This window comes from Leuciscus leuciscus (genome assembly GCF_965113295.1).
Source record: "Leuciscus leuciscus genome assembly, chromosome: 3".
Taxonomy (NCBI): Eukaryota; Metazoa; Chordata; class Actinopteri; order Cypriniformes; family Leuciscidae; genus Leuciscus; species Leuciscus leuciscus.
In genome coordinates, this window is record NC_138727.1 from 24081039 (window position 1) to 24105267 (window position 24229).

The following is a 24229-nucleotide window of genomic DNA, read 5'->3' on the forward strand; positions in this document are numbered from 1 at the left end:
ATCTTTCTTTCTAACTAATCTTTCTGTCTTTTTAATTAATCTTTCTTTCTTTCTTTCTTTCTAACTAATCTATCTTTCTTTCTTTCTAACTAATCTATCTTTCTTTCTAACTAATCTATCTTTATATCTAATCTCTTTATTTATAACTAATCTTTCTTTCTTTCTTTCTTTTTAACTAATACATCTTTCTTTCTTTCTTTCTTTCTAACTAACAATCCATTTTTCTTTCTTTCTAACTAATCTTTCTTTCTTTCTTTCTTTTTCTTTCTTTCTTTCTTTCTTTCTTTCTTTCTTTCTAACTAATATATATTTATATCTAATCTATCTTTCTTTTTAACTAATCCATCTTTCTTTCTTTCTAACTAATCCATCTTTCATTCTTTCTAAATAACCAATCCATCTTTCTTTCTTTCTAACTAATCTATCTTTCTAACTAATCTATCTTTCTTTATTTCTTTCTAACTAATCTATCTTTCTTTCTAACTAATCTATCTTTCTATCTAATCTCTTTATTTATAACTAATCTATCTTTCTTTCTTTCTTTCTTTTTAACTAATACATCTTTCTTTCTTTCTAACTAACGATCCATTTTTCTTTCTTTCTAACTAATCTTTCTTTCTTTCTTTCTTTCTTTCTTTCTTTCTTTCTTTCTTTTTCTTTCTAACCAGTATATATTTCTATCCAATCTATCTTTCTTTTTAACTAATCCATCTTTCTTTCTTTCTAACTAATCCAACTTTCATTCTTTCTAAATAACCAATCCATCTTTCTTTCTTTCTAACTAATCTATCTTTCTAACTAATCTATTTATCCTTCTATCTAATCTATCTTTCTTTCTAACTAATCTATCTTTCTTTATTTCTAACTAATCCATCTTTCTTTCTTTCTAACTAATCCATCTTTCTTTCTAACTAATCTATCTTTCTTTCATTCTAACTAATCTATCTTTCTTTCTAACTAATCCATCTTTGTTTCTAACTAATCTTTCTTTCTTTCTTTCTAATCTATCTTTCTAACTAATCTATCTATTTATCCTTCTATCTAATCTATCTTTCTTTCTAACTAATCTATCTTTCATTCTTTCTTTCTAACTAATCTATCTATCTTTCTTTCTTTCTTTCTTTCTTTCTAACTAATTCATCTTTTTTTCTTACTAATCCATCTTTCTTTCTTTCTTTCTTTCTTTCTTTCTTTCTTTCTTTCTAACTAATCTATCTTTTTTTCTTACTTATCCATCTTTCTTTCATTCTAACCAACTAATCCACCGTTCATTCTTTCTTTCATTCTAGCTAATCTATCTTTCTTTCTAACTAACTAATCCTTCTTTCTTTCTTTCTTTCTTTCTAACTAATACATTTTTCTTTCATTCTAACTAATCTATTTTTCTTTCTAAATAACTAATCCACCTTTCTTTCTTTCTTTCTTTCTTTCTTTCTTTCTTTCTTTTTTTCTTTCTTACTAATCTTTCTTTCTAACTAATCCATCTTTCTTTCTTTCTTACTTTTTCTTTTCTTTCTTTCTTTCTTTCTTTCTTTCTAACTAATCCATCTTTCTTTCTAACTAATCCATCTTTCTTTCTAACTAATCTATCTTTCTTTCTTTCTTTCTTTCTTTCTTTCTAATACATTTTTCTTTCTTTCATTCTAACTAATCTATTTTTCTTTCTAAATAACTAATCCACCTTTCTTTCTTTCTTTCTTTCTTTCTTTCTTTCTTTCTTTTTTTCTTTCTTTTTTTCTTCCTTACTAATCTTTCTTTCTTTCTAACTAATCTTTCTTTCTTTCTTTCTTTCTTTCTTTCTAACTAATACATTTTTCTTTCTTTCATTCTAACTAATCTATTTTTCTTTCTAAATAACTAATCCACCTTTCTTTCTTTCTTTCTTTCTTTCTTTCTTTCTTTCTTTCTTTCTTTCTTTCTTTCTAACTAATCTATCTTTCTTTATTTCTAACTAATCCATCTTTCTTTCTAACTAATCCATCTTTCTTTCTTTCTAACTAACCAATCCATCTTTCTTTCTTTCTTTCTAACTAATATCAATTTCTTTCTTTCATTCTAACTAATCCATCTTTCTATCTAATCTTTCTTTCTAACTAATCTATCTTTCTTTCTTTTTAACTAATCCATCTTTCTTTTTCTTACTTTTTCTTTTCTTTCTTTCTTTCTTTCTTTCTTTCTTTCTTTCTTTCTTTCTTTCTTTCTAACTAATCCATCTTTCTTTCTAACTAATCCATCTTTCTTTCTAACTAATCTATCTTTCTTTCTTTCTTTCTTTCTTTCTAACTAATACATTTTTCTTTCTTTCATTCTAACTAATCTATTTTTCTTTCTAAATAACTAATCCACCTTTCTTTCTTTCTTTCTTTCTTTCTAACTAATCTATCTTTCTTTATTTCTAACTAATCCATCTTTCTTTCTAACTAATCCATCTTTCTTTCTTTCTAACTAACCAATCCATCTTTCTTTCTTTCTTTCTAACTAATATAAATTTCTTTCTTTCATTCTAACTAATCCATCTTTCTTTCTATCTAATCTATCTTTAATTTCATTCTAACTAATCTATCTTTCTATCTAATCTTTCTTTCTAACTAATCTATCTTTCTTTCTTTTTAACTAATCCATCTTTCTTTCTTTCTAACCAGTCCATCTTTCTTTCTAACTAATCCATCTTTCATTCTTTCTAACTAACCAATCCATCTTTCTTTCTAACTAATCAATCTTTTTTCTTTCTCTTTCTTTCTAACTAACTAATCAATCTTTTTTCTTTCTCTCTTACTATCTATCTTTCTTTCTTTCTTTCTAACTAATCAGTCTTTCTTTCTTTTTAACTAATCCATCTTTTTTTCTTTTTTCTCTTTCTTTCTTTCTTTCTTTCTTTCTAATCCATCTTTCTTTCTATCTATCTAATCCATCTTTCTTTATTTTTAACTAATCAATCTTTCTTTCTAACTAATCCATCTTTCTTTCTTTCTTTCTTTCTTTCTTTCTTTCTTTCTCTCTTTCTTTCTTTCTAACTAATCCATCTTTCTTTCTTACTAATCCATCTTTCTTTCTTTCTTTCTTTCTAACTAATCTATCTTTTTTTCTTACTTATCCATCTTTCTTTCATTCTAACCAACTAATCCACCGTTCATTCTTTCTTTCATTCTAGCTCAGGGGTTCCCAAACTTTTTCGTTCTAGGACCCACCTAGACAAGTATAATCAATCTCAAGACCCACTTGCACTGGTGCTACCAACTTTCTCAGTTGGTCGCACCAGCATGATTTGGTCGCACATTTTTATTTTTTTTGCTACATGCCATGGGATTAATCAATGCATGCTGATGGTCTTAATCTGCATTCCCTAGTTTTGCACTGATGTAAAAAGACTGACAGCGACAAGCCTTCATGTTAGCAAAATATTTTAAACTTTTAACTCTTAAAAAAACTTTTAAAAACATGTATGTTCTTTAATGTTTGATTATAATTTTACCGTCTTCACATAGGGATGGGAAATTATAAGATTTTATCAATAATAATAATGCCACTGACGATTCTGATTATCGATCCGATTCTTTAACGATTCTCTTATCGATTCTTGATAGCACTGTGTGGAAAAATGTAGTCATATTCTTTAAAAACAAACAAACAAGGGGTTTTATTTATTTTAAAGCTTAAGCTTGAGTAAGCAAACTGTACTTTTTATGTAATTTATGTAATAAATATAACTTTATTGTAAAGTGTTACTGATTCAAACGTCTCCTGAGTTCACTGTTGGAAAGATCAGTTGTCCATTCATTAAAATGAATCGTTCAAAGGAGTCATTAGTTCGCGAATTGGACATGTCATGCACGTTGTGTGATTATCCCAGCAGTTAGGACATAGACATCCAAGATTTGTGTCAACACAGAAAACGTTTCATCACTGGATAGTTTTTTTCGTTTAATTAAAGTGTTGTTTTATGTCAGCTGAATGTCTGGGACGCTTTTCAGAGAAGATAAGGCAACAACTTATTTAGCACAATTCACACCCAGCGGTAATTGAGGAAGAAAAAAAAAAATCTCCGAATGCTCCACATGAAACTTTGGTCTTCCGACCTTTTACCACCGTGTCGATATATTTTGATTAATATGTGCGATGGAGAGAGAGCAGGACAGCGCTTAGTTTGGAGACGGTGAAGTCTTTTTTACACTTTCGCCTGGCTCCGAAGAGAGAGAGAGAGAGCGCGCGCGCGACCGAGTACTCTCTCTGCTCGTTCTTTCAGTTAAACATGCACTGTGACTCTGTCACAAGCGCAGCAGTTCATCTACATTACTCAGCGATCAAATAACACTTTGGCGGGCGCTAAAACTCATAGTCGTTTGGTCATTAATCGGACTGGTTTTGTTTCACTCATCGTAACGTAAATTTAGCTGCAGCTAAGTGCCTTTGTGCGACCCACCTTTTCTCACTGTGTGACCCACAAGTGGGTCGCGACCCACAGTTTGAAAACCACTGTTCTAGCTAATCTATCTTTCTTTCTAACTAATCCATCTTTCTTTCTTTCTTTCTTTCTAGCTAATCTATCTTTCTTTCTAACTAACTAATCCTTCTTTCTTTCTTTCTTTCTTTCTTTCTTTCTTTCTTTTTTCTTTCTTTCTTTCTTTCTTTCTTTCTCTCTTTCTTTCTTTCTTTCTTTCTTTCTTTCTAACTAATACATTTTTCTTTCTTTCATTCTAACTAATCTATTTTTCTTTCTAAATAACTAATCCACCTTTCTTTCTTTCTTTCTTTCTTTCTTTCTTTCTTTCTTTCTTTCTTTCTTTCTTTCTTTCTTTTTTCTTTCTTACTAATCTTTCTTTTTAACTAATCCATCTTTCTTTTTTTCTTTCTTTCTTTCTTTCTTTCTTTCTTTCTTTCTTTCTTTCTAACTAATCCATCTTTCTTTCTAACTAATCTATCTTTCTTTCTTTCTTTCTTTCTTTCTTTCTAACTAATACATTTTTCTTTCTTTCATTCTAACTAATCTATTTTTCTTTCTAAATAACTAATCCACCTTTCTTTCTTTCTTTCTTTCTTTCTTTCTTTCTTTCTTTCTTTCTTTCTTTCTTTCTTTTTTCTTCCTTACTAATCTTTCTTTCTTTCTAACTAATCCATCTTTCTTTCTTTCTTACTTTCTTTCTTTCTAACTAATCCATCTTTCTTTCCTTCTTTCCTTCTTTCTTTCTTTCTTTCTTTCTTTCTTTTTTCTTTCTTTCTTTCTTTCTTTCTTTCTTTCTTTCTTTCTTTCTTTCTAACTAATACATTTTTCTTTCTTTCATTCTAACTAATCTATTTTTCTTTCTAAATAACTAATCCACCTTTCTTTCTTTCTTTCTTTCTTTCTTTCTTTCTTTTTTCTTTCTTACTAATCTTTCTTTCTAACTAATCCATCTTTCTTTTTTTCTTTCTTTCTTTCTTTCTTTCTAACTAATCCATCTTTCTTTCTAACTAATCTATCTTTCTTTCTTTCTTTCTTTCTTTCTAACTAATACATTTTTCTTTCTTTCATTCTAACTAATCTATTTTTCTTTCTAAATAACTAATCCACCTTTCTTTCTTTCTTTCTTTCTTTCTTTCTTTCTTTCTTTCTTTCTTTCTTTCTTTCTTTTTTCTTCCTTACTAATCTTTCTTTCTTTCTAACTAATCCATCTTTCTTTCTTTCTTACTTTCTTTCTTTCTAACTAATCCATCTTTCTTTCCTTCTTTCCTTCTTTCTTTCTTTCTTTCTTTCTTTCTTTCTTTCTTTCTTTCTTTCTTTTTTCTTTCTTTCTTTCTTTCTTTCTTTCTTTCTTTCTTTCTCTCTTTCTTTCTTTCTTTCTTTCTTTCTAACTAATACATTTTTCTTTCTTTCATTCTAACTAATCTATTTTTCTTTCTAAATAACTAATCCACCTTTCTTTCTTTCTTTCTTTCTTTCTTTTTTCTTTCTTACTAATCTTTCTTTCTAACTAATCCATCTTTCTTTTTTTCTTACTTTCTTTCTTTCTTTCTTTCTAACTAATCCATCTTTCTTTCTAACTAATCTATCTTTCTTTCTTTCTTTCTTTCTAACTAATACATTTTTCTTTCTTTCATTCTAACTAATCTATTTTTCTTTCTAAATAACTAATCCACCTTTCTTTCTTTCTTTCTTTCTTTCTTTCTTTCTTTCTTTCTTTCTTTTTTCTTCCTTACTAATCTTTCTTTCTTTCTAACTAATCCATCTTTCTTTCTTTCTTACTTTCTTTCTTTCTAACTAATCCATCTTTCTTTCTAACTAATCCATCTTTCTTTCTAACTAATCTATCTTTCTTTCTTTCTTTCTTTCTTTCTTTCTTTATTTCTTTCTTTCTTTCTTTCTTTCTTTCCAACTAATCAATCTTTCTTTCTTTCTAACTAATCTATCTTTCTTTCTTTCTAACTAATCCATCTTTCTAACTAATATATCTTTCTTTATTTCTTTCTTACTAATCTATCTTTCTTTCTAACTAATCCATCTTTATTTCTTTCTAACTAATCTATCTTTCTTACTGACTAATCCATCTTTCTTTCTGACTAATCCATCTTTCTTTCTAACGAATGTTTCTTTCTTTCTAACTAATCCATCTTTCTTTCTTTCTAGTTAATCTATCTTTATTTCTAACTAATCTATCTTTCTTTCTAACTAATCCATTTTTCTTTCTTTCTTACTAATCTATCTTTCTTTATAACTAACTAATCTTTCTTTCTTTCTAACTAATCTATCTTTCTTTCTAACTAATCCATCTTTCTTTCTAACTAACTAATCCATCTTTCTAACTAATCCATCTTTATTTCTTTCTTTCTTTCTAACTAATCCATCTTTCTTTCTTTCTAACGCATCTTTCTTTCTAACTAATCTTTCTTTCTTTCTTACTAATCTATCTTTCCTTCTAACTAATCCATCTTTCTTTCTTTCTTACTAATCTATCTTTCTTTCTTTCTTTCTTTCTAACTAATCCATCTTTCTTTCTAACTAATATTTCTTTCTTTCTTTCTTACTAATCTATCTTTCTTTCTAACTAATCCATCTTTCTTTCTTTCTAACTAATCTTTCTTTCTAGCTAATCTATCTTTCTTTCGTTCTTTCTTTCTAACTAATCCATATTTCTTTCTTTCTAACTAATCTATCTTTCTTTATTTATTTCTTTCTTTCTAACTAATCAATCAATCTTTCTTTCTTTCTAACTAATCCATCTTTCTTTCTTTCTAACTAATCCATCTTTCTTTCTAACTAATCTTTCTTTCTTTCTAGCTAATCTATCTTTCTTTCGTTCTTTCTTTCTAACTAATCCATCTTTCTTTCTTTCTAACTAATATATATTTCTTTCTTTCCAATGAATCCATCTTTCTTTCTTTCTAATGAATCCATCTTTCTTTCTTTCTAACTAATCAATCTTTCTTTCTTTCTTTCTTTCTTACTAATCTATCTTTCTTTCTAACTAATCCATCTTTCTTTCTTTCTAACTAATCTTTCTTTCTTTCTAGCTAATCTATCTTTATTTCGTTCTTTCTTTCTAACTAATCCATCTTTCTTTCTTTCTAACTAATATATATTTCTTTCTTTCTAATTAATCTATCTTTCTTTCTTTCTAACTAATCAATCTTTCTTTCTTTTTTCTTTCTTTCTTTCTTTCTTTCTTTCTTTCTCTCTTTCTTTCTTTCTTTCTTTCTAACTAATACATTTTTCTTTCTTTCATTCTAACTAATCTATTTTTCTTTCTAAATAACTAATCCACCTTTCTTTCTTTCTTTCTTTCTTTCTTTCTTTCTTTCTTTTTTCTTTCTTACTAATCTTTCTTTTTAACTAATCCATCTTTCTTTTTTTCTTTCTTTCTTTCTTTCTTTCTTTCTTTCTTTCTTTCTTTCTAACTAATCCATCTTTCTTTCTAACTAATCTATCTTTCTTTCTTTCTTTCTTTCTTTCTTTCTAACTAATACATTTTTCTTTCTTTCATTCTAACTAATCTATTTTTCTTTCTAAATAACTAATCCACCTTTCTTTCTTTCTTTCTTTCTTTCTTTCTTTCTTTCTTTCTTTCTTTCTTTCTTTCTTTTTTCTTCCTTACTAATCTTTCTTTCTTTCTAACTAATCCATCTTTCTTTCTTTCTTACTTTCTTTCTTTCTAACTAATCCATCTTTCTTTCCTTCTTTCCTTCTTTCTTTCTTTCTTTCTTTCTTTCTTTTTTCTTTCTTTCTTTCTTTCTTTCTTTCTTTCTTTCTTTCTTTCTTTCTTTCTTTCTTTCTTTCTTTCTTTCTAACTAATACATTTTTCTTTCTTTCATTCTAACTAATCTATTTTTCTTTCTAAATAACTAATCCACCTTTCTTTCTTTCTTTCTTTCTTTCTTTCTTTTTTCTTTCTTACTAATCTTTCTTTCTAACTAATCCATCTTTCTTTTTTTCTTTCTTTCTTTCTTTCTTTCTAACTAATCCATCTTTCTTTCTAACTAATCTATCTTTCTTTCTTTCTTTCTTTCTTTCTAACTAATACATTTTTCTTTCTTTCATTCTAACTAATCTATTTTTCTTTCTAAATAACTAATCCACCTTTCTTTCTTTCTTTCTTTCTTTCTTTCTTTCTTTCTTTCTTTCTTTCTTTCTTTCTTTTTTCTTCCTTACTAATCTTTCTTTCTTTCTAACTAATCCATCTTTCTTTCTTTCTTACTTTCTTTCTTTCTAACTAATCCATCTTTCTTTCCTTCTTTCCTTCTTTCTTTCTTTCTTTCTTTCTTTCTTTCTTTCTTTCTTTTTTCTTTCTTTCTTTCTTTCTTTCTTTCTTTCTTTCTTTCTTTCTTTCTTTCTCTCTTTCTTTCTTTCTTTCTTTCTTTCTAACTAATACATTTTTCTTTCTTTCATTCTAACTAATCTATTTTTCTTTCTAAATAACTAATCCACCTTTCTTTCTTTCTTTCTTTCTTTTTTCTTTCTTACTAATCTTTCTTTCTAACTAATCCATCTTTCTTTTTTTCTTACTTTCTTTCTTTCTTTCTTTCTAACTAATCCATCTTTCTTTCTAACTAATCTATCTTTCTTTCTTTCTTTCTTTCTAACTAATACATTTTTCTTTCTTTCATTCTAACTAATCTATTTTTCTTTCTAAATAACTAATCCACCTTTCTTTCTTTCTTTCTTTCTTTCTTTCTTTCTTTCTTTCTTTCTTTCTTTCTTTCTTTCTTTCTTTCTTTTTTCTTCCTTACTAATCTTTCTTTCTTTCTAACTAATCCATCTTTCTTTCTTTCTTACTTTCTTTCTTTCTAACTAATCCATCTTTCTTTCTAACTAATCCATCTTTCTTTCTAACTAATCTATCTTTCTTTCTTTCTTTCTTTCTTTCTTTCTTTCTTTCTTTCTTTCTTTCTTTCTTTCCAACTAATCAATCTTTCTTTCTTTCTAACTAATCTATCTTTCTTTCTTTCTAACTAATCCATCTTTCTAACTAATATATCTTTCTTTATTTCTTTCTTACTAATCTATCTTTCTTTCTAACTAATCCATCTTTATTTCTTTCTAACTAATCTATCTTTCTTACTGACTAATCCATCTTTCTTTCTGACTAATCCATCTTTCTTTCTAACGAATGTTTCTTTCTTTCTAACTAATCCATCTTTCTTTCTTTCTAGTTAATCTATCTTTATTTCTAACTAATCTATCTTTCTTTCTAACTAATCCATTTTTCTTTCTTTCTTACTAATCTATCTTTCTTTATAACTAACTAATCTTTCTTTCTTTCTAACTAATCTATCTTTCTTTCTAACTAATCCATCTTTCTTTCTAACTAACTAATCCATCTTTCTAACTAATCCATCTTTATTTCTTTCTTTCTTTCTAACTAATCCATCTTTCTTTCTTTCTAACGCATCTTTCTTTCTAACTAATCTTTCTTTCTTTCTTACTAATCTATCTTTCCTTCTAACTAATCCATCTTTCTTTCTTTCTTACTAATCTATCTTTCTTTCTTTCTTTCTTTCTAACTAATCCATCTTTCTTTCTAACTAATATTTCTTTCTTTCTTTCTTACTAATCTATCTTTCTTTCTAACTAATCCATCTTTCTTTCTTTCTAACTAATCTTTCTTTCTAGCTAATCTATCTTTCTTTCGTTCTTTCTTTCTAACTAATCCATATTTCTTTCTTTCTAACTAATCTATCTTTCTTTCTTTATTTCTTTCTTTCTAACTAATCAATCAATCTTTCTTTCTTTCTAACTAATCCATCTTTCTTTCTTTCTAACTAATCCATCTTTCTTTCTAACTAATCTTTCTTTCTTTCTAGCTAATCTATCTTTCTTTCGTTCTTTCTTTCTAACTAATCCATCTTTCTTTCTTTCTAACTAATATATATTTCTTTCTTTCCAATGAATCCATCTTTCTTTCTTTCTAATGAATCCATCTTTCTTTCTTTCTAACTAATCAATCTTTCTTTCTTTCTTTCTTTCTTACTAATCTATCTTTCTTTCTAACTAATCCATCTTTCTTTCTTTCTAACTAATCTTTCTTTCTTTCTAGCTAATCTATCTTTATTTCGTTCTTTCTTTCTAACTAATCCATCTTTCTTTCTTTCTAACTAATATATATTTCTTTCTTTCTAATTAATCTATCTTTCTTTCTTTCTAACTAATCAATCTTTCTTTCTTTCTTACTAATCTATCTTTCTTTCTAACTAATCTCTTTCTTTCTTTCTGACTAATCCATCTTTCTTTCTAACAAATTTTCCTTTCTTTCTTTCTAACTAATCTATCTTTCTTTCTTTCTAGCTAATCTATCTTTCTTTCTTTCTAACTAATCTATCTTTCTTTCTAACTAATCCATCTTTCTTTAACTAATCCATCTTTCTTTCTTTCTTTCTTTCTTTCTTTCTTTCTTTCTTTCTTTCTTTCTAGCTTATCTATCTTTCTTTCTTTCTTTCTTTCTAATCTATCTTTCTTTCTAACTAATCCATCTTTCTTTCTTACTAATCTATATTTCTTTCTAACTAATCAATCTTTCTTTCTTAGTAATCTTTTCTTTCTTTCTAACTAATCTATCTTTCATTCGAACTAATCCATCTTTCTTTCTTTCTAACTAACTAATCCATCTTTCTAACTAATCCCTTTTTTTCTTTCTTTCTAACTAATCCATCTTTCTTTCTTTCTAACGCATATTTCGTTCTTTCTAACTAATCGTTCTTTCTTTCTAACTAATCTTTCTTTCTTTCTTTCTTTATTTCTTTATTTCTTTCTAACTAATCTATCTTTCCTTCTAACTAATCCATCTTTCTTTCTAACTAATATATCTTTCTTTCTTTCTTACTAATCTATCTTTCTTTCTAACTAATCCATCTTTCTTTCTTTCTAGCTAATCTCTTTCTTTCATTCTTTCTTTCTAACTAATCTTTCTTTCTTTCTAACTAATCTATCTTTCTTTCTAACTAATCTATCTTTCTTTCTTTCTAACTAATCCATCTTTTTCTTTCTAACTAATATATCTTTCTTTCTAATTAATCCATCTTTCTTTCTTTCTAACTAATCAATCTTTCTTTCTTTCTTTCTTTCTTTCTTTCTTACTAATCTATCTTTCTTTCTAACTAATCTATCTTTCTTTCTAACAAACTATATCTTTCTTTCTAGCTAATCTATCTTTCTTTCTTTCTTTCTTTCTTTCTTTCTTTCTTTCTTTCTAACTAATCCATCTTTCTTTCTTTCTAACTAATATATCTTTCTTACTAATCTATCTTTCTAACTAATCCATCTTTCTTTCTTTCTAACTAATCTCTCTTTCTAGCTAATCTATCTTTCTTTCGTTCTTTCTTTCTAACTAATCTATCTTTCTTTCTAACTAATCTATCTTTCTTTCTTCTAACTAATCCATCTTTTTTCTTTCTAACTAATATATCTTTCTTTCTAATTAATCCATCTTTCTTTCTTTCTAACTATTCAATTTTTCTTTCTTTCTTTCTTTCTTACTAATCTATCTATCTTTCTTTCTAACTAATCTATCTTTCTTTCTTTCTTTCTGACTAATCCATCTTTCTTTCTAACACATTTTTCTTTCTTTCTAACTAATCTATCTTTCTTTCTAGCTAGCTAATATATCTATCTTTCTCTTTCTTTCTTTCTTTCTTTCTAATCTATCTTTTTCTAACTAATCTTTCTTTCTAAATAATCAATTTTTCTTTCTTTCTAACTAATCTTTCTTTATTTCTTTCTAATCTATCTTTCTTTCTAACTAGTCCATCTTTCTTTCTTACTTATCTTTCTTTCTTTATAACTATCTTTCTTTCTTTCTTTCTTTCTTTCTTACTAATCTTTCTTTCTTTATAACTAATCCATCTTTCTTTCTAACTAATCTATCTTTCTTTCTTTCTAACTAATCCATCTTTCTTTCTAACTAATCTATCTTTCTTTCTTTCTAACGTATCTATCTTTCTAACTAATCCATCTTTCTTTCTAACTAACTAATCTATATTTCTTTCTTTCTAACTAATCCATCTTTCTTTCTAACTAATCCATCTTTCTTTCTTACGCATCTTTCTTTCTTTCTAACTAATCCATCTTTCTTTCTAACTAATCTTTCTTTCTTTCTTTCTTTCTTTCTTTCTTTCTTTCTTTCTAATCTATCTTTCTTTCTAACTAATCCATCTTTCTTTCTTTCTAACTAATCCATCTTTCTTTCTAACTAATCTATCTTTCTTTCTTTCTTTCTTTCTTTCTAACTAATCTATCTTTCTCTCTTTCTTTCTTTCTTTCTTTCTTTCTTTCTTTCTAACTAATCCAACTTTTTTCTTTCTAACTAATATATCTTTCTTTCTAACTAATCAATCTTTCTTTCTTTCTTTCTTACTAATATATCTTTCTTTCTAACTAATCTATCTTTCTTTCTAACAAATTTTTCTTTCTTTCTTTCTAACTATATCTTTATTTATTTATTTCTAGCTAATCTATCTATCTTTCTTTCTCTCTAACTAATCCATCTTTCTTTCTTTCTAACTAATCCATCTTTCTTTCTGACTAATATATCTTACTTTCTTTCTAACTAATCTTTCTTTCTAGCTAATCTATCTTTCTTTCTTTCTAACTAATCCATCTTTCTTTCTTTCTAACTAATCCATCTTTCTTTCTAACTAATATATCTTACTTTCTTTCTAACTAATCTTTCTTTCTAGCCAATGTTGTTTTCGTCAACGATGACGATAACGAAATGATTTCGTTGACGCACCTTTTTTTTATGACGATAACGCGACGATGACTAGCTAAAAATGGCTCTAAGGTGACTAAAACATGACGAGACGTTTTCGAGTTTTCGTTGACGAGACGAGACGGAACGAAAATGATTATAAGTCTGACGTTCACAATGCATGTCATTTCTGCCTAATTTGCGTGAAATCTGTCTGTTTTGAGCTAAAAAAAAAAAGTATCAGCAAGGCTGCCGCTTCCTATCCTTGTTTTGTGTACGCCCACCACCCAGCTGCCGCCATGCCGCGCATCAGATTCCACACAACAACAACACACCTGCGGCTGCGGCTAGTCACTCGCCACACATCTTCGATATGAGGCGACGGACTGGACAAAAGTGAAACGAACTGCGCGAGCGAGCGACAGTGCGCGAGAGAGACCGAAAGTGCGCGAGAGAGACCGAGTGTGTCTGCGCGCGAGAGAGACCGAGTGTACGCGAGAGAGACCGAGTGTGTCCGAGCATTAGTTTAGTGGGCTAATTGGTACAAAGTAATATATAATTATTATATAACTTAGATCATAACATAAATTATTATTTAACTAATTATATAATAAAGCCACAATTGCCAAAGTAAGAATGTTTTTATTCCTGGCTTTTTTTGAGTAAAACAGTGATTCCACTGTTACCACTTTATCTGTGTGTAATGTTGATAGCTCAAAGTTTTTTGCTGTTTAAACTGTAAACCATTCCTTTATTACTGTGATTACTGGTGAAAATAGCCAATGTGCTGAAATTTTAGAAGAGCATCAATTCATGGAAAAAATATAACTTGAAATATGGGTAGGGTTGGGTATTGGTTGGGTTTTATCCGATACCAGTACCTACTCGGTATTTTTCAAACGGTTCCGGTGCTTAAACGGTTCTTAACCCTCTGAGGTCGAGAAACGCGCCCACGCGTTTTGCTGGATTTTTTTCACATAGCAGCAACATAAACTTAAAAAAATCCGTCATTTATGGTCATATAAATAAAATAAATACATGATTATAAACTATAGAGGGTCTTCTTTTTTTTGTGTACACTCACATTAACATCAAAACCTTGTTTTTATTTTTAAATAAATAAAATAAACAGGGTGCGCTTTCAGCTCACTCTGTCTCCGCAAAAATCTTTCTGAAACAAGTCTGGAAAACTCAGCAAATACTTATCACACAACCATGAAACATGCGTCTAAAGAAAGCTTTAAATTTCTACTTTTAAATAAAACAGTTCACATTCAAAACAAATATTCTCCTGCAATGTAATCTGTATGAAACTAAAGTGAAGTACAGTTTCTCCCGTCTCATCTAATTATCTGTAATTAGTTCACGCCCTCTCGCAGAGCGCGCTATTCATAAGATAATGTGCTGAGGTGATATGCAAAATAAGGTAAACGCCCCCTGAAATGAGTTCACACCCACTCGCAGAGCGCACTATTCATAAGATAAGTTTCTTCATCAGACTTACTGATAGTTCATCGCGTTTTGAGTATGGCACGCTTCTCCAGTAAAGACGCCCTTCAGATGATTCTGGACAGCGAGGAAGAATGCATGATACCGGGTTTTTTCCTCAGAGGAAGATTGTAACTCAGACTACGAACGGCAGCATTTTGAAGAGCGAATTCCGCCGAGGACACAATTTCGGAGTAAGTTTTACTTAAAAGTCTTTTGTCTTTTATTTTTCGTGTTCGCATTTATGAGGAAAAAACAATATTACGTGACAGTTCTCCATTATGGACGCGAGCGCTCTGAAAGCCCACTAAAAGACTTTCAAACTTTCACAGAGACCTCAAAACAGAAACTACAAATCCTTTCTTTAAAACGAATTTCGTTTTGTATCAATTGTATCTTCATTTTAATAATTTTTTCATTAACAAATTTCCTGGATTTAAAGATCAAAACAAAAAACTATGTAGCCTAATAAATGTGCATTTCTCAGGTGCATTCACTAGCCTACTGCGAAGATCGCGAGTCAATAGCCTATCGTCAACTTCATCTTTGCCAGAAGTTAAATTTAAATTGCGTGTGTGAATGAATGATGATGTTTTAGCAAACTGTATTGCTATACTGAGATGAGTAAAAATGTTGAAATATGTTGAAATAAAATGTAGGCTATTTGTATAAGCAACGTATTAAACTGCAAATTAACAATATGCCCTAATATTTCATGAAAACAACGTTACAGTCAGACGAAATATGAAAGACAACATCTTGTTGACTAGATTTGGGTTCAGTTTTTACTGTAGAATATACTGCCACGTCAAATAAGCTTTTGTTTAGCAATTTCTATATCTATTTTTGTCAAAAATAAAGTCATCAACTAAGATGTTAGCTGTTCCAATGTTGACTATATTCAAACTAATGAATACATAGATAAAATGTAGGCCTATAATAATTTTTTTTTTACAAAGAAAGAGTACACTTGAAATATTGTTGAAATTGTAATTATTGTTGTAATTGTAACCTTTTTAATAAAATAGCAAAACATATTTACAAGATAGATGTAAGCAAAATCTTAAATGGTCAATATAAGTCTTCTTCTAAATATATCTTGTCCTTGCATTGTGGCTCAGTCAGTTTCACACCTGAATGAATGGCTCATCATTATGCAGAGTGGGTGGGACATTGTATTCTAAGGTGTAAACCACTCCTCGTTCACGCCCCCTCGCATATTGGCTTTCCAAGCTAAACCTGTTTTACATCAATTTAAATCAATGTATGGTTTTATGTGAACGATAAAGCAAGACTATTTTCACATAATTTTGAAGAAAAAACTCTAGGCGAGGACATCCATTAGTCAAAAGTCTTATTGACACATATTTACTATGTGTTTTGTGGCCTTATTTCAGAAATTTTAGTTTTTAGTTTTTTCAATAACCATGCATAAACATTATTCTCTCAAAAATGAAAACATGTACATGCACGTGGCTCACATATTATGGTAGCCCTGTTTGTGCTATATAGAGTGAATTTACACCTTTGCCATTAATATGTTTATATGCAACTGAAAAAAGCACAAATGTCAGAGCATGTCAGAACATCTCAAGGGCCCCAAAAACAGCCCAGACCCCAGAGGGTTAAACCGGTACTTAAGAAAACGAAACCGCACACACTTTATCAAAAAAATAATAAAACCTGTGTGTGTTTTCTGAAAAAGATTTTCTGATTTCTGATAAAATTAAAAATTGTGCTGATGTAGCCGAAAACACTTAAGTTAAGATCAAAATTTTGTCTTCTCATATTATTTATATATATATATATATATATATATATATATATATATATATATATATATATATATATATATATATATTATTACATATTATATATTATAGACTTTTACAAAACAGAGAAATATCTGACACTGAGCAGAAATATTTAACACACATAGTATAGCCTCATATAAATATACTTGATATACTTCATACTTGATATGCAAGATTTGCAGTTGGCATTAAAATACTAGACTTACCCGAAGAGGAACACTGCAGCTGAACTTGAACTTTAGTCAAGAGTGTCAGAGGTTTTGGGTTCTAATCCGCATTCGTAGTTTTTTTTTTGTTTTTTTTGATTATGCTCATCAGTGGTTGTATATCAAGCAGGGACACTTTGTGTGCATTATATGTTGTGATTTCACCAGAACGAATAGATATGAGGCGCCGTCTAGGGCCTAAATCGAACTTCATTCACGCACACATAAAACGCTTGCATACACATATACTAAGTTGTCACACATACATGTATACTGCTGAATGCTCCAACTATATGAAATGCACAACGTCACATCTCACAACTCACGCACACACACGCAAACTCTACACACAGGAGACGCGCGGAACTCTCCGCGCACATAGGCTACTCATCTGAGACGCACACACACACACAAACTCTCCGTGCACATACTCATCTGAGACGCGAGCACGCACACACAAACTCTCCGCGCACATACTCATCTGAGACGCGAGCACACACACACACACACACACAAACTCGCGCACATACTCATCTGAGACGCGAGCACGCACACACAAATTCTCCGCGCACATACTCATATAGACGGCGCCTCATAAATAGATCAATCTCTGCAACGTATTGAAGCGCGCGTCCGAGAGAAGACAGTGCGGTGTGCGCGAGCTGCAACGCATTCCCACTGATCGCAGCGGCAACGAGCACTTTGATCACTTGATTTAAAAAACACAGTTCAGCGCTAGATTGTCTCTTATTTAACAAACGAACTAAATGAATGCTCTGCTGGTTAACTGGATATGTTTTGTTATTGGATCATTCGTGCCGCGAGATGTTTTATAGGGGGCGGTGAAAAAAGTCAGGCACCGAAATCAGGCACCGAAAGTTGCGTTCTTATTCGGTCTCGATACTACCGTTTACGTCGGAACCGGTTCCCTATTGGAACCGGGTTTCGGTACCCAACCCTAAATATGGGGATAAAAGGTTTCTGCCCAATGCAACAATGTAGTAGCCTACAGCTTGGCAGCACTGCATCTCCATCAATGAGAAAGTCTAGTTTATTATGCAAAGGTTTTAAGGTTAACTGCTGTTTTATGAATTGCAACACTTGCTACAACCTGTCAAACCTAAGCCCATTTCCAATACTTTTTAACCTAAATTAATTTGTTAAAGACTACTTCTTTTTTTTTTTTTTACTAAAATGGACTAAAACTTGACTAAAACCTTTTTGCGTTTTCGTCGACTAAAACTTGACTAAAACCTTTTTGTGTTTTCGTCGACTAAAACTTGACTAAAACTATCAAGTTTATAAGTGACTAAAATGTGACTAAATCTAAAAAGCATTTTCGTCCAAAAGACTAAGACTAAAACTAAAAGGGCTGCCAAAAACAACAGTTTCTAGCTAATCTATCTTTCTTTCGTTCTTTCTTTCTAACTAATCTATCTTTCTTTCTTTCTAACTAGTCTATCTTTCTTTCTTTCTTTCTTTCTAACTAATCCATCTTTTTTTCTTTCTAACTAATATATCTTTCTTTCTAATTAATCCATCTTTCTTTTTCTAACTAATCAATCTTTCTTTCTTTCTTTCTTACTAATCTATCTTTCTTTCTAACTAATCTATCTTTCTTTCTTTCTGACTAATCCATCTTTCTTTCTAACATTTTTTTTAATTAATAATTTTTTTTTATTAATCTATCTTTCTTTCTAACTAATCCATCTTTTTTCTATCTAATCTATCTTTCTTCCTCTCTAGCTAATCTATCTATCTTTCTCTTTCTTTCTTTCTTTCTTTCTTTCTAACTAATCTATCTTTCTTTCTAACTAATCCATCTTTTTTCTAACTAATCTATCTTTCTTTCTTTCTCTCTAGCTAATCTATCTATCTTTTTCTTTCTTTCTTTCTTTCTTTCTTTCTTTCTTTCTTTCTTTCTTTCTAATCTATCTTTTTCTAACTAATCCATTTTTTCTTTCTTACTAATCTATATTTCTTTGTAACTAATCAATCTTTCTTACTAATCCATCTTTCTTTCTTTCTAACTAATCTTTCTTTCTTTCTTTCTTTCTTTCTTTCTAACTAATCCATCTTTCTTTCTTACTAATCTATATTTCTTTCTTTCTAACTAATCAATCTTTCTTTCTTTCGTTCTTTCTTTCTAACTAATCTTTCTTTCTAACTGATCCATCTTTCTTTCTTACTAATCTATCTTTCTTTCTTTCTAATTAATCCATCTTTCTTTCTAACTAACGAATCTATCTTTCTTTCTTTATAACTAATCCATCTTTCTTTCTAACTAATCCATCTTTATTTCTTTCTAACTAATCCATCTTTCTTTCTTTATAACTAATGAATCTTTCTTTATTTCTTTTCTTTCTTTCTTACTAATCTTTCTTTCTTTCTAACTAATCCATCTTTCTTTCTAACTAATCTATCTATCTTTCTTTCTAACTGATCCATCTTTCTTTCTAACTAATCTATCTTTCTTTCTTTCTAACTAATCCATCTTTCTTTCTAACTAATCCATCTTTCTTTCTAACTAACTAATCTTTTTCTTTCTAACTAATCCATCTTTATTTCTTACTAATCTATCTTTTACTACCTTCTAACTAATCCATCTTTCTTTCTAACTAACTAATCCATCTTTCTTTCTTTCTTACTAATCTATCTTTCTTTCTTTCTAACTAATCCATCTTTCTTTCTAACTAATCTATCTATCTTTCTTTCTAACTGATCCATCTTTCTTTCTTACTAATCTATCTTTCTTTCTTTCTAACTTATCCATCTTTCTTTCTAACTTATCCATCTTTCTTTCTAACTAATCCATCTTTCTTTCTAACTAACTAATCTATCTTTCTTTCTTTCTAACTAATCCATCTTTCTTTCTAACTAACTAATCCATCTTTCTTTCTAACTAACTAATCTATCTTTCTTTCTTTCTAACTTATCCATCTTTCTTTCTAACTAATCCATCTTTCTTTCTAACTAACTAATCTATCTTTCTTTCTTTCTAACTAATCCATCTTTATTTCTTACTAATCTATCTTTTCCTACCTTCTAACTTATCCATCTTTCTTTCTAACTAACTAATCCATCTTTCTTTCTTTCTTACTAATCTATCTTTCTTTCTTTACAACTAATGAATCTTTCTTTCTTTCTTTCTAACTTATCTTTCTTTCTAACTAATCTTTCTGACTATTCTTTCTTTCTTTCTAACTAATCTATCTTTCTTTCTTTCTTTCTAACTTATCTTTCTTTCTAATTAATCTATCTTTCTTTCTAACTAATCTTTCTGACTATTCTTTCTTTCTTTCTAACTAATCTATCTTTCTTTCTAACTAATCTATCTTTCTTTCTTTCTAACTAATCTTTTTCTTTCTAATTATATATCTTTCTAACTAATCTTTCTTTCTGACTATTCTTTCTTTCTTTCTAACTAATCTATCTTTCTTTCTTTCTAACTAATCTCTTTCTTTCTAATTAATCTATCTTTCTTTCTAACTAATCAATCTTTCTTTCAAACTAACTAATCTATCTTTCTTTCTTTCTAACTAATCCATCTTTCTTTCTTTCTTACTAATCTATCTTTCTTTCTTTACAACTAATGAATCTTTCTTTCTTTCTTACTAATATTTCTTTCTTTCTAACTAATCCATCTTTCTTTCTAACTAACTAATCTATCTTTCTTTCTTTCTTTCTTTCTAACTAATCTATCTTTCTTTCTTTCTAACTAATCTTTTTCTTTCTAATTATATATCTTTCTAACTAATCTTTCTTTCTGACTATTCTTTCTTTCTTTCTAACTAATCTATCTTTCTTTCTTTCTAACTAATCTCTTTCTTTCTAATTAATCTATCTTTCTTTCTAACTAATCAATCTTTCTTTCAAACTAACTAATCTATCTTTCTTTCTTTCTAACTAATCCATCTTTCTTTCTTTCTTACTAATCTATCTTTCTTTCTTTACAACTAATTAATCTTTCTTTCTTTCTTACTAATATTTCTTTCTTTCTAACTAATCCATCTTTCTTTCTAACTAACTAATCTATCTTTCTTTCTTTCTTTCTAACTAATCCATCTTTCTTTCTTTCTTACTAATATTTCTTTCTTTCTAACTAATCCATCTTTCTTTCTAACTAACTAATCTATCTTTCTTTCTTTCTAACTAATCCATCTTTCTTTCTTTCTTACTAATCTATCTTTCTTTCTTTACAACTAATGAATCTTTCTTTCTTTCTTTCTTACTAATATTTCTTTCTTTCTAACTAATCCATCTTTCTTTCTAACTAATCCATCTTTCTTTCTAACTAATCTTTCTTTCTTTCTTTCTTTCTTTCTTTCTTTCTTTCTAACTAATCTATCTTTCTTTCTTTCTAATTAATCTATCTTTCTTTCTAACTAATCTTTCTTCCTTTCTATTCTTTATTTCTTTCTAACTAATCTATATTTCTTTCTTTCTAACTAATCTATCTTTCTTTCTTTACAACTAATGAATCTTTCTTTCTTTCTTTCTTACTAATATTTCTTTCTTTCTAACTAATCCATCTTTCTTTCTAACTAATCCATCTTTCTTTCTAACTAATCTTTCTTTCTTTCTTTCTTTCTTTCTTTCTTTCTTTCTAACTAATCTATCTTTCTTTCTTTCTAATTAATCTATCTTTCTTTCTAACTAATCTTTCTTCCTTTCTATTCTTTATTTCTTTCTAACTAATCTATATTTCTTTCTTTCTAACTAATCTATCTTTCTTTCTAACTAACTAATCTCTTTCTTTCTAATTAATCTATCTTTCTAACTCACTAATCTTTCTTTCTGACTATTCTTTCTTTCTTTCTTTCTTTCTAACTAATCCATCTTTCTTTCTAACTAATCTTTCTTTCTTTCTAACTAATCTATATTTCTTTCTAACTAATCCATCTTTCTTTCTAACTAATATATCTTTCTTTCTTTCTTTCTAGCTAATCTATCTTTCTTTCCTTCTTTCTTTCTAATCTATCTTTCTTTCTTTACAACTAATGAATCTTTCTTTCTTTCTTTCTTACTAATATTTCTTTCTTTCTAACTAATCCATCTTTCTTTCTAACTAACTAATCTATCTTTCTTTCTAACTAACCCATCTTTCTTTCTTACTAATCTATCTTTCTTTACAACTAACGATTCTTTCTTTCTTTCTTTCTTTCTTACTAATATTTCTTTCTTTCTAACTAATCCATCTTTCTTTCTAACTAATCTTTCTTTCTTTCTAACTAATCTATCTTTCTTTCTTTCTAACTAATCTCTTTCTTTCTAATTAATCTATCTTTCTTTCTAACTAATCTTTCTTTCTGACTATTCTTTCTTTCTTTCTAACTAATCTATCTTTCTTTCTTTCTAACTAATCTCTTTCTTTCTAATTAATCTATCTTTCTAACTAACTAATCTATCTTTCTAACTAACTAATCTTTCTTTCTGACTATTTTTTCTTTCTTTCTAACTAATCCATCTTTCTTTCTAACTAATCTTTCTTTCTAACTAATCTATATTTCTTTCTAACTAATCCATCTTTCTTTCTAACTAATATATCTTTCTTTCTTTCTTTCTTTCTTTCTAGCTAATCTATCTTTCTTTATATTTCTTTCTTTCTTTCTTTCTTTCTTTCTTTCTAATCTATCTTTCTTTCTAACTAATCTGTCTTTCTTTCTAACTAATCTTTCTTTCTGACTATTCTTTCTTTCTAACTAATCTTTCTTTCTCTCTTTCTAACTAATCTTTCTTTCTTACTAATCTTTCTTTCTTTCTTTCTTTCTTATCCATCTTTCTTTCTTTCTAACTAATCCATCTTTCTTTCTTTCTCTTTCTTTCTAACTAATCTCTCTTTCTTTCTTTCTTTCTTTCTTTCTCTTTCATTCTAACTAATCTTTCTTTGTCTTTCTTTCTTTCTTTCTAACTAATCTTTCTTTCTTACTGATCTTTCTTTCTTTCTTTCTTTCTTTCTTATCCATCTTTCTTTCTTTCTCTTTCTAACTAATCTCTCTTTCTTTCTTTCTTTCTTTCTTTCTTTCTTTCTTTCTTTCTTTCTTTCTTTCTTTCTCTTTCATTCTAACTAATCTTTCTTTGTCTTTCTTTCTTTCTAACTAATCTTTCTTTCTTTCCAACTATTCTTTTTTTCTTTCCAACTATTCTTTCTTTCTAACTAATCTATCAATCAAATTTTAAACTAACTTTAAACTACTTCAAACTTCTTCCAACTCTCTGGTTCGGCTTTCTCAAGCCAACTTAAACTTTGTCTCAACAAACTTTTTTTTCTAGTTATTCTTTGAGTTGTTTTTTTGTCATTTGTGCAGGATTACAAAACTATAATAGTGAATGTAGGCATTTCTTTGTATATCGCAAATCATATAATAAAATATTATATTTTTAAAGGTACACCGTAAAAAATAAAGTGCTTTTCACTTATAGCGTATGATTGCAGAAAAAAAAAAAAATGTTTTTAATGAACATTGATGGAGCAACAGATTTTATGATATGGCAACTGTCAAGGTCACCAGCATGGGGCAAAAGTCACATTAGTATTGATACAATTACTTTAGCTAAAATAATGTTTTAATAATGTCTAAGTTAATACTTGTTCAAAACAATCACTTGAGCGATATTTTGTGAATAAAATAATTTATTTTTGTTCAATAAATATACTGTCATTAAAATACACTATATTGCCGAAAGTATTGGGACACCCCTCCAAATCATTAAAATCAGGTGTTCCAATCACTTCCATGGCCACAGTTGTATAAAATCAAGCACCTAGGCATGATGTAAAACATGACTGCTTCTACAAACATTTGTGAAAGAATGGGTCGCTCTCAGGAGCTCAGTGAATTCAAGCATGGTACCGTGATAGGTTGCTACCTGTGCAATAAGTCCATTTATAAAATTTCCTCACTACTAAAAATTCCACGGTCAACTCTTAGTGGTATTATAACAAAGTGGAAGCAATTGGGAACAACAGCAACTCAGCCACGAAGTGGTACGCCACGTAAAACCACAAAGTGGGGTCAGCACATGCTGAGACGCATAGTGTGCAGAAGTCGCCAACTTTCTGCAAAGTCAATAGCTACAGACCTCCAAACTTCATGGGCCTTCAGATTAGCTCAAGAACAGTGCGTAGACAGCTTCATGGAATGGGTTTCCATAGCCATCCAAGAATTACATCACCAAGTGCAATGCAAAGCATCGGATGCAGTGGTGTAAGGCACTGCTGGAGGGCGGTGGTGTAAGGCCGCCGCTACTGGACTCAGAAGCAGTGGAGACATGTTCTCTGGAGTGATGAATCACGCTTCTCTGTCTGGCAATCTGATGGATGACTCTGGGTTTGGTGGTTGCCAGGAGAACTGTACTTGCCTGACTGCATTGTGCCAAGTGTAAAGTTTAGTGGAGGGGGGATTATGGTGTTTTTTTTTGTTTTTTGTTTTTTTTGTGTGTGTGTTTCTCCAGGGATTGGGCTTGGCCCCCTAGTTCCAGAACTAGTTCCTGAACTCTTAAAGCTTCAGCATAACAATACATTTTGGACAATTTCATGCTCCCAACTTTGTGGGAACAGTTTGGGGAT

General features: G+C 28.9%; 1 protein-coding gene and 1 long non-coding RNA gene across 3 annotated transcripts in view; one reads left to right on the top strand and one right to left on the bottom strand.

Annotated features, from left to right (window-relative positions):
- Positions 1 to 24229, top strand: part of pspc1 (paraspeckle component 1) — a 189374-nt gene that overhangs the window by 163617 nt on the left and 1528 nt on the right. The gene's annotated exons all lie outside the window — the stretch shown is intronic.
- Positions 1755 to 21617, bottom strand: LOC309495673. The gene is made up of 3 exons (XR_014204780.1): positions 20955 to 21617; positions 2347 to 2445; positions 1755 to 1968 (listed from the first exon to the last, which is right to left on the bottom strand). It is a non-coding gene; the product is annotated as an uncharacterized lncRNA (long non-coding RNA).